General features: G+C 44.1%; 1 long non-coding RNA gene across 1 annotated transcript; it reads right to left on the bottom strand.

The window, feature by feature from the left end:
- Positions 1–8,421: 8,421 nt before the first annotated feature.
- Positions 8,422–10,858, bottom strand: LOC310684105. The gene is made up of 2 exons (XR_014514686.1): positions 10,787–10,858; positions 8,422–9,593 (listed from the first exon to the last, which is right to left on the bottom strand). It is a non-coding gene; the product is annotated as an uncharacterized lncRNA (long non-coding RNA).
- Positions 10,859–11,085: the final 227 nt, after the last annotated feature.

Genomic DNA, 11,085 nt, shown 5'->3' with positions numbered 1-11,085 from the left:
ATGCATTATGAGGGCCCAGATAGCTCAGTTGGTTAGAACATGATGCTGATAATGCCAAGGTTGCAGGTTCAATCCCCATATGGGGCAGCGGCATATTCCTGCATGGCAGGGGGTTGGACTAGATGTTCCTCGGGGTACCTTCCAACTGTACAATCCTACAATTCTATAAGTTGCCAATGCTTAATTTGTACACAGAGAAGGCAGACTCACATAACCTGAAGCCGTGGCACCAATCGTGCACAGTGAGGACAGGCTGCGGTTATTGATCAATTCATGCCCCTCCTTTTAAAGGGGGTCATACTCCACAGCTACAGAGCATGGTGCCTGAGGCCTCTTCCCCTGCTGAAGCTAAGGAAGGCTGGGACTGGTTAGTGCCCAGATGGGCAACTACCTGGGAACCCCATTGACACCATCTTTTGCTCCAGGGTGAAAGAAGGTGGGCTATAAATGCAAGAAAATGAACAAATAAACTGAGCACTGAAAACTAGAAGCTAGTTGTTTCATATGTCTCACAGACCTCATGGTAACTTATAGGATAACCCATTTGTTGTGGCACAATGTTTCATAGGCCACAGCCTACTTCATCAGATGGAGCATTGGGCCACTCCAGACTGATGGGTTTGTTAGTTTTTTGTAGGTGAATTCTGCAACATCTCATTGATGAAATAATAGTCAGTCAGAGGAAGACTTATACTGTGCCATCCACATGTTGTTATGCTTCCCCAATGTCACCATGCTATTGTCATCTGGAAGGGCACTCTTCCACTATGGAACAGGGATGTCCAACTCCCAAGAGACTGCGATCTACTCCCACTATAAAAACACTGGCAGTGATCTACCCATTGGATTGACCAAAGTTGTTCAGCTTTTTGTTGAGCTTTTTTTTGGGAGCAACACCCACAGTTGGTGAGCTTCTTCTAGGGAGGCTTCATCAAAGTTGTTGCTCGATCAGTTGGATGTCCCTGCTATACAACAACCAAAGTAGGATGAAACAGCAGCAACCCTGGAATGTTTGTGGTATGAAATATTCCAGGTTTTCAACAGGAAATGAAGCAGTATTTCTGGCCCAAAATCTTTGCAGGCACAAACAGGATCTCATGGGACAGCCCTGATACCACCATAAGCACAAACCATCATGAATGCTCATTAAAAGGGGCACTCCCCCAAAACACAACGTTCTTTTTCACCACTTAGTATTAAGAAAATGCATGTTTGGAGCTACATTTTGTCGATGGTAGACTATAAGAAATCTTTGGATGAGTCCGTATGAATGACTCATCAGCGTCTCATGTTTCCTGCATTCTGTGGAGAAAGTCGGCTTCACTCTTTCATTCAGTTAATAAAACCAATGCTTCTCTGTGGTAACTATATACATTTTAAAAACTGGAATAGAATTCTGCAATTCCCAAACAATTAAATTACGTTCCTTGATTAGATTGATTTTTTGTTGTTGCAAAAAATGAAAAGGAAGGCATTTCAAAAGAAAATCCAATTCTGACAGCTAATCCAAGCATTTATTTCTTCTTTTTTTTAATCCTCACAGACAAGGGTAAAGTGGGAACTTGACTGGGGTATACACTAGGGCTGTGTGAGAGAGTGTGATTAATTCCTGACACTGTGTTCTAGGTGACACCATGAAATATTAAGTACAAGGCAAGTGAGAGCCCTGAGATATATTCTGAAATGACTCAGTTTTGTCAGATTGCCAAAGCGATGGAAAAATGATTGGCACAAGCAAAAGCTGGTTGGGGGATAATCTTGATAGAGAATTCAAAACACTTTAAAATGGAGAGGAGTAAATGGATAAGTTGTAATTAAGGCCCAATCAAGGGTTTCAAAATGCATCTTTTCTTCAAGCTGAAAAGAAAGCAAACAGATGAGCCTGTAAGATAAGGGGTAACTGAATCCTCACCCGGTGACAGACAGGCTTGAACTTCTTGAGAAAAGGCAGGAATAATAAAAATAAAATAAAAATGAGAATAAGAAGGAAGGACTTCATCCTACAGCCGGCAATGGCGAAGGTCCTTAGTACATAATGGGGAGTTAACACCAGTCAGAGACAACAAACTCAAGTGACGGCTTGGCCGCATGTGTGAAGCAGACCAAGCACTGTGTAATGTATCTAATAACCTCAAATGCAACAGACAGTTCTCACATTAAGCTGCAGTAAGGCGCAAAGTGGTGATGCGATGAATCACAGAGCACCAAGATACTGAGTGATGCAAACATGTAATTCAATCAGTGCAGACCTCTGAGCAGAAGTGCTACGTGCAGACAGGGTCTCACATCAGCCAGCAACTGTGTTGCAGCACTTGGCACTAACTTTGTGTGTTTTCACCTGACTGCCTTAGAGCTTGGTGAAGTCCCACCACACTGGTGTGTATATCACAGCTCTTTCCCTCCTCGCCATTCACATCAGCACGAGTTCGAATTTCTATTGGTTGTGTACACACCAGGGGGCATTGATGAAGCAGGGTTGTCTTTACCCTATGCCAAGGTTTTCATACTATGGCAAGAGGTGAATTAGGAACGGCTTAAGGACTCCAGTTGGCATGAAGCTGGTTTGAAAAAGAACAACAATATCTGATAACGAAGAACAGGATACATATGCATGTTGGACAACATTGTGTAGACACCGATTAAAAACCCAGCACTGGAAATGCAGTCAGTGCTCAATAAATGGGAGTGTAAACACAGCCTAAGTTGCCCATCGGTTGCAGGCAGTATCTGGGCAGCAGTCTGAGACAGGTCATCTGGTTACTGTCTTCCACACTCTGGTGAGAGGTTGTCTTATTCTATCAATGGTCATTACAGTGGTACCTCGGGTTACATACGCTTCAGGTTACAGACTCCACTAACCCAGGAATAGTACCTCGGGTTAAGAACTTTGCTTCAGGATGAGAATAGAAATTGTGTTCCAGCGGTGCGGCGGCAGCAGGAGGCCCCATTAGCTAAAGTGGTGCTTCAGGTTAAGAACAGTTTCAGGTTAAGAATGGACCTCCGGAATGAATTAAATACTTAACCCGAGGTACCATTGTATTTCTAAACAGTACCTATGCATATAGGAAGTACTAAAAGAAACTATTTCTTCATGCAGTGCATAGTTAAATTATGCAACCTGCTTCCACAAGAGGCAGTGATGATGACCAACTTAGAAGGCTTTAAGAGAGGGCTGGACAGATTCATGGAGGACAAGGCTATCAAGGGCTACGCTCTACCTCCGTGGTCGGAGGCAGGAATGCTTCTGAATACCAGTGGCCACAGGAAGGCAGAGCACATTTATGCTTTGGTTCTGTTGCGGAATACCCCTGGTTTACATGGGGACTAGTAATAAAAAGTGAACAGAAAACTGGGGGGTGAGTGTGGTGGAGTGTAAGGAAGGGCTCATCCACACTTCCCCCAGGAAAACCCATTGCTGACTGCTGAATCAGAGCAAACACCAATCAGTTTTTTTCCTGGATTCACTTTTGCTTCAGTTTAGCGCTAATCCGCTAAACTAATGGAAACCTGGTTGGAAAGATACATACATAGGGAATGAAAAGGGAAAGAGAAGCCCTCTGCAATGGCATAAAATCCCGGGTTCAGAGAAAAACTTACATCCAGAGAGACAAATAGACAGGGAGAGAGAGAGAGAGAGAGAGAGAGAGAGACAGGGAGAGACACCTGTAAGACAGATGACACTTCCTTTGGCATGAGAAATGGCTCTTTGGCAGCTGAGGCAGAGGAGGCGGGATTCCTCGGCCCTTCTGATCCTATCCACGTGAGGTTTCAGGTGTCTTCTTCAGAAAGCCAAAAGGTCACCGAGGGGACAATCTCTTCAGCAAAAGGGCCATTGGGCTGCCAAAGTGTCAACCGTTCAAAGACCGCTGACGGAGATAAGAGCGGGGAAGAGGTGCAACTTAAGTGTCACCTTCTAGCTACTGGGAGCTTAGATGCACTTCAAAGGCAGCAAGCAGGGAAGATGCCAAGGCCTCTGATGAAGCCAGAAAAAGGGGGGCTTGAAGGAATAATGATCGCTTATCATATTCCAATGGTGGGATGTGTGAAAAACAGGAAACCAGGAATCACACTCCACAAGGTGAACAGCAATAATTTCCCCAAGATAACGACGGTTGGACTAAATGTGATTTACACAGGGGTACCAATTGTCATTCCTGGACTGAAATGGTGACCTGCTGCATGTGTGGTTGTAGGAAGCTGCCTTACAATAAGTCAGACCATTGGTGCAGCTGGCTAAGCATTGTCTACACCAGGCATGGGGAAGCTTTGGCCCTCCAGATTTTGATGAACTACGGCTCCTATCATCCCTGGCCATTGGCCTTGCTTGTTTGGGCTGATGGGAGTTGTAGTTCAGCAACATCTGGAGGGCCAAAGATTCCCCATACTTGGCCTACACTGACCGGTAGCAACTCTCAAGGGCTTCAGACAGAGAAGGCTCTTTCCCAGCCTTATCTAGAGATCCTGGGGATTGAACCTGGGACCTTCTTCATGAAAACCAAATGCTCCATCATTGAGCTACAGCCCTTTCCTTTCTACTATGGGGGTTGAAACCATTATTATTCACTAATTTCCTGTTCCACTGGGGCTACCAGCTATAGGAGAACACAACAAGAGTCCTGTTGGATTAGACCAATGGTCCATCTAGTCCTAGGAATGTAAGTCAGATGTTGACCACTGGTCCATCTGCTTAGCTCTCCAAAGCAGGCGTCTCTTCCTCTGTTTTCTTCCCTTCTTCATGATGAGGGTCTCAGTGGATTTTCTAAGATTCCAAAGGAAAGCAAAAAAGGAAAAGAAAGAGAGAGAAAGAAAGAAACCTTCCAAGCTTTTTATCTACATTTTTCAAAAGAATGCAAATCGTGAAACTCAACCTTAAAAAGCTTGTGCTGGAAAGCTGCAGTGCATTTCACCTTTCATATTTTGAACCAAACTATGAGACCTTTCCTACTGCCAAAAGAACTTTTTTCCTCAATTAACCGTTGGGTTCCAGGAACTACTTGGCACGCTCTGAAGTTCTCGGGTGCTGATGCAGAATACTAATGGGGAGATCGCATGCTGAGCAGATTTCAGTCGTTTGGCAGATTTGACATATAAACTGGGAGGAGGGGTTAAGAAAACCCCAAGCTGCCCTTTAGAAATTTGGAAGGGTGGGGGGGGGGGACAGTTCTAGGGGAGAAAGCAGGAAAGTCCAATATTGATTCATATATTACTAGATGCAGTCTTGGAAGAAGATTACCTGTTAAGGTGAGCTGCAGGCAGATTAGTCCGAGAGTTGGTGACTGACCCAAGGCAGACCCTCCAAGTGTCCCTATTTTCCAGGGACAGTCCTGGATTTATAGACACTCTCATGGTTTCTGATTTGATTCCGGAATGTCCCACTTTTCCTTAGGACACCCCTATTATCATCAGGGAAATATTGAAGGGTATGGAGTTATGCAGCCCCCAAGCCAAGGAGATATGTAACTATACAACCTTTAGAAGACAGTAGCCCTGTATAGGGAAGGTTTTTTCATGTTTAATGTTTTGTTATATTTTTATATATGTTGGAAGTCGCCCAGAGAAGCTGGGGCAACCCAGTCAGATGGGTGGGGTATAAATAAAATCATTATCATCACCATGAATTGCATAGGGCACCCCTATTTTCATTGGAGAAATGTTGGAGGGTTTGCCAAGGTCACTGAGTGAGCTTCATGACTGAATGGGGATTTAAGCCCTGGTCTTTCATTGAACTAACCACTACACTACACTACCCTGGCTCTCCAGTGAATTACTGATGAATTAGCTAGGTTCACCTTTAAATGTAAACTGAATTGAATGTTTTCTACTTCCCCAGGAACCAGTGTCCTTTCAAAACTGTGTCGCCGTGATTGCTTCTTCTTCCTCCACCTTTTTTTTTTTTTAAAAAAAAAGTTATTTTGCCACAGAGTGGGAAAATGAGTCTGGCATAATTATAGGCCCAGCTGAACAGATGCCCGCTTGAGAGCAACTGGGTTGATTAGCGCCCTATAAATCTTTGCCTGTCTTCCCTAATTGCTCTAACAGGAAAGCACTTAATTATGTAATTGAGATGCCAGATTGGTCAGTCACATGTGTGTGCGCGCACATGCACTCTCAGAGAGAAGGACAAAGAATAAAAATGCAAAGCTTCCCCCCCCCTTTTCTCTTTTTTAAGGAAAGAGTTATCAGACTTTGTTTCTGGACTAGTTAAATATAGAAGCGGCCAGACGGATCTGTCTGTGCAAACAGAGAACATGATGTGTGGGAAAGTAACCTGGTGTTGAACCTGGCAAATTCTTTGTCAAATTGCTGTGCCCAGGCGCACTGAGCTTTTTCGGTACCTCCATAGTACCTCACCAACAAGTTTGTTATCACACTGGGCACTGTGATGCCGTCAATGTGGTGTATACAGATCCCTGGAATGACACCCTCTGCCTTTAAGATCAGGAAACAGGATAAACTTTCTAGCTGGTGTGATGGTGAGAATCTAGAAATGCCAGCAACAACTGCAAAACAGAACCCCCGCTGGATCAGTCAAAAGGAGCTCCCAGCCATTCTCAATCCTGGACTCTCCAGGTGTTTTGTACTACCACAAACATCTGGAGGTCTCCAGGTAGGGGAAGGCTGGTCAGTCTAGTCCAGGGATGGAGAACTTGTGGGTCTCCGGTTGTTGCCAGACTACAACTCTTAGCCCCAGCCAACACTTCCAATTGTCATGGATGATGGGAGCTGGAGTCCAAAAATTCCTGTAGGTCCATATTTTCCCCATGTCTGGACTAGATGGACCGGTCTTCTCCAACCTGGAGACCTCCAGATGGTAATCTACCTCAAAACTCTTTGTGTGCAAGAGTGAAAAACAGGATTTTGAAAATGCATCTATCACATGGGTGCATTTTTCAGAAAAGCCACAGTGGAAGTAGATAAACTGGTCCCAAGCCATTAAGGACTTTATATACTAATATAGGGACATGGGTGGCGCTGTGGGTTAAACCACAGAGCCTAGGACTTGCCGATCAGAAGGTCGGCGGTTCGAATCCCCGTGATGGAGTGAGCTCCCGTTGTTCGGTCCCTGCTCCTGCCAACCTAGCAGTTCGAAAGCACGTCAAAGTGCAAGTAGATAAATAGGTACCGCTCCGGCAGGAAGGTAAATGGCGTTTCCGTGCACTGTTCTGGTTCGCCAGAAGTGGCTTAGTCATGCTGGCCACATGACCCGGAAGCTGCACGCCGGCTCCCTCAGCCAATAAAGCGAGATGAGCGCCGCAACCCCAGAGTTGGTCACGGCTGGACCTAATGGTCAGGGGTCCCTTTACCTTTTACCTTTATACTAATATTCACACCATGAAATTGGCCCAGTGGTAAACAAGCAACCATTGAAGATCTCTGAGCAGAGGTGTTACATGCTGACAGGGTCCCATTCGTGCTGCAGCATTCTACACTACCCAGATCTTTAATAGCAGAGCCGAGGGGTGTTTTTTTCCTGGCATTCACACCATAAAGACCTGCCCTTTCCATCATGCAATGGAAGAGTGTCCAATGCTGCAAAGTTGAATCCCAGTTGATCAAGCCAGCCGACGGGTAGTACCAGAATACGCACCAGGGATGGAAGCCAAAACAATGGGAAGTGAGGCAGGGAATAGGGAAGGTAGCCAATCAAAACACACTTTCACACACCAGGGGTTTTTGTTTTGGGGTGGGGGTCTTGCTACCCAAATGGAGCCAGTCAACCCAGAAAGCAAAACACTTTCTGCAAAGTGAGTGAAGGAAAGAAAAACAGCATTACCTGCCACTCTGTTTACGGCAGGCAGCTGACGGATGGACTGACACCTCAGGGGGGCAGAGGCCAAAGAGGTAGGTGAATGACAGGACTGTCTTTGTAAGCGGGTTATTTTTAACCAAACTTCCTCCAAAGTCTCCAGAAGGATAATGAGAATCAAAAACAAATTATATAAGACAGGGATGGGGGGAGGACCAAGGGCCACGATCCTATATAGACAACCTTCTGGGGGTCATATGCCATGTGTGGGTGGGGCCAGAAATAAAGGTGGGTGGAGCCATGAATGTGAATTTTATCTTTGTACGATAGGCCGCTATCTACAAACACTTGCAAAACCTTCTCGCTCCTCCATCCAGGCAAGCAAGAAGCATCTTCAGAGTTCAAGGGCAAATTCCAGTCAGACAAAAACACCCAAGGAGGGTGCAGAGCAGGACTAGTGAGGGGCAGAGTCTGAGGAAGGTCCCAAGGGACATATAGTGAGATCTGGAAGCTGACATTTGGCCCTTAGGCCTGAGGTTCCCCATCCCTGACATAAGATGACACCATAATCATTAACCTGTTACCCATCTAGCACAAGACACAAAACAATATGCAAAAAAATAAAGAAAGATACATTGGTAAGGATAATAACAGCAAGGATAAAACACAGAATGGACTTGAACATGTGTTTTTTTAATATCTGCAAAGCCCACTGGGTAATACTGGCTATAACAATGACAACTGCCACCACCACCATGACTACTTCAACTTAGTCTGCTCTCCTGCAAAGAAATCGGGACGAATGCACATTAAACAGCCAATGTCATTTAATATCTTCACAAACAAATGAGGATGAATGCCCATTGAACAGCCAGCTTCATCTTATCTCCCTGCAAGTAAATCAGGATGAATGCTCATTAAATAGCCAACATCGTCTATCTCCCTGCAAACAAATTAGGGTGAATGCTCAGTTAAACTTCCTGTTGGCTATTCCTGACGCAGAAGAGAGAGATCGGGCGGATATTTCCTAACACACGTCAAATTGTTCCTCCTTTACTAGCAAATTACTTGCCCTGACATTGGAAAAGGAACGATTTTCCATTATACCACTGACCCCTGTTGTGTGTTCTATTAACACCACATGTTAAAACTTTTATATTTTTAGTAAACCGTGACCTTGTACATTCCCTGTCATTTCCCACTGGCACCAGTACAGCACATGTGGTCGGCATGATGGCTAATGGTTTTCATTTGTGTACAGTATACACTCGCATCTGAGGCTCGCCGAAGCGCAAGGCGGGGTCATGGCAATCAGTGTGTAATATGATTTTATTGGTTACAAACAATCACAACGGAGATGTTTGCTGCAAAGCACATTTTTGGCATCAGGCTCTCCTGCGTGTTCTGCAAATCCAGATGAAAAGGCAGCCTTGAAAAGACTGGTCACTGGGGTGTGTATGTGTGTATGTGTGTGTGTGTGTGTGTGAGAGAGAGAGAGAGAGAGAGAGAGAGAGAGAGAGAGCGAGAGCACTAATCAAAACATGTGCCTCCAACACATGTTCCCAGCATGTCAATGGCATGTCAGGTTTCATCTAATTATACCACCTTTAGGAGTGGTTGGAAGTTCCCATTGCACTCTCTCTTTCTTCTATGTTGAGGATTCAGAGCTGGAGACTTATAAGAACACCAGAAGAGCCGTGCTTGATCAGGCCACAGGCCCATCTGTCCTCACAGTGGCCAAACAGCTGTCTGTGCAAAGCTCATAAGCAGGGGCTGAGCACAACAATGTTCTCTCCACTAGTGATTCACAGCAGAATCTTCGTAAAAAGCAAAAGATTTACATGATCTGAAGAGAAACCAGAGAAAATCCCAGACATGAAGTGATGCTGATTTACTGTTAGTATTATTTGTGTATTATTATTTTATATATTATAGTATTTTCTCCTTTATTTTCTTCTTTAATTTTACTTCAACTCCCCCCTTTCTGTCCCCCCCATTTTCTTTTTAAATCTGGAAATTAATTACCATAATCAATGTCCTATTGTCCAATTAATGTCCTAAACAAAGTTTAAGAGGACCAATCATATTACAGAAAATGAATATTTTTGTAACAGAAAGGACAATGAATATAGAAATAATAAAGTTTTATATTTGCACATATATTCACATGCACACACATAGAGTGGTGTGTGTGTTTGTGTGTATGTATGTATGTAGGTATTATATCTATCATTCATCTATCTATCTATCTATCTATCTATCATCTATCTATCTCATCTATCATCTATCTATCTAATGTTGCATAGGTGCAACTAAAAACTATTAATCTAACTCTGGTTTGAGGAATTTTCGTCCCCTCCAGACACTGCTGAAGTACAACTCCTATCTGTCCAGCAAGCATGGCCAACAGCCAGAAATGATGGAAGCTGTTGTTGATGGGAGGTCGAAGGGTTCCCCCACACCTGATCTAACTAAAGCATATATATTATAATAAGTCTACCTGCATATGAAATACCTTTAAGTGAAAAATACCCCATGACTCCTTATTTTCCACTTATGGAAAGTTTTACTGTACAGCCACACCTGACCTAACGGAAATGCTGATAGAAATTATAGTCATTTCTGCAAAGTTTTATAAACAACGCAACCTGACATAATTGTGCAGGCATTAATACACTCATACTCACTCAGTGCCAACATAAGCTAACACATCTGTACCTCAGTCAACCTACACCTGCACACATTCACCCACACTCCCACACTCTCAAAAACTACAGGTCCCAATAATCCCCTTGGTGCATATACAATGGCTTCACTACAACTCTGGCAACCTAATGCCAGGTGGCTAAAATCAAATTTAATCTAGGACCATGCGGCAGTTTTGTGGCAATGCAAAATGACAGCCCTTGTCCCGAACAGGCAAAAGGAACAAGAAAGGAATGTGGAGGGGGAAGAGATCACAGAGTTTAAATGCATAAATGGTATGGACATCTGACACCATCCCCGATGAGAAGCCCCACTAAATTCAATGAGACTTACTCCCAAGATGCATCTGGCTGGCCACTGTGGCAACTACCTGGCAGTTAAACTGTCAAAAATCAACCTTTCCCAACCTCCCTCCCTACTGATTGACTGTTTCCCATCCCAGCCATGATTGGTCAAGGGCCTCCAGGAGGTTGACCCAATATTCTATCATATTCCCTTCCCCAATAAAAGAACAGCAGCATACTCTTGCAGAGTAAACCCCACCACAGCTCCTTCTTTCAATAAGCCAAGTAGCTCAATAAATAAATAAATTTCCCCATATTCAAAGAACCCACTTCCTTGCCTCTTTTGGT

Source organism: Podarcis tiliguerta (genome assembly GCF_965153285.1).
Source record: "Podarcis tiliguerta genome assembly, chromosome: 8".
Classification (NCBI taxonomy): Eukaryota; Metazoa; Chordata; class Lepidosauria; order Squamata; family Lacertidae; genus Podarcis; species Podarcis tiliguerta.
The sequence above is the reverse complement of the archived record's forward strand: the minus strand, read 5'-3'. Positions and strand labels throughout refer to the sequence as shown.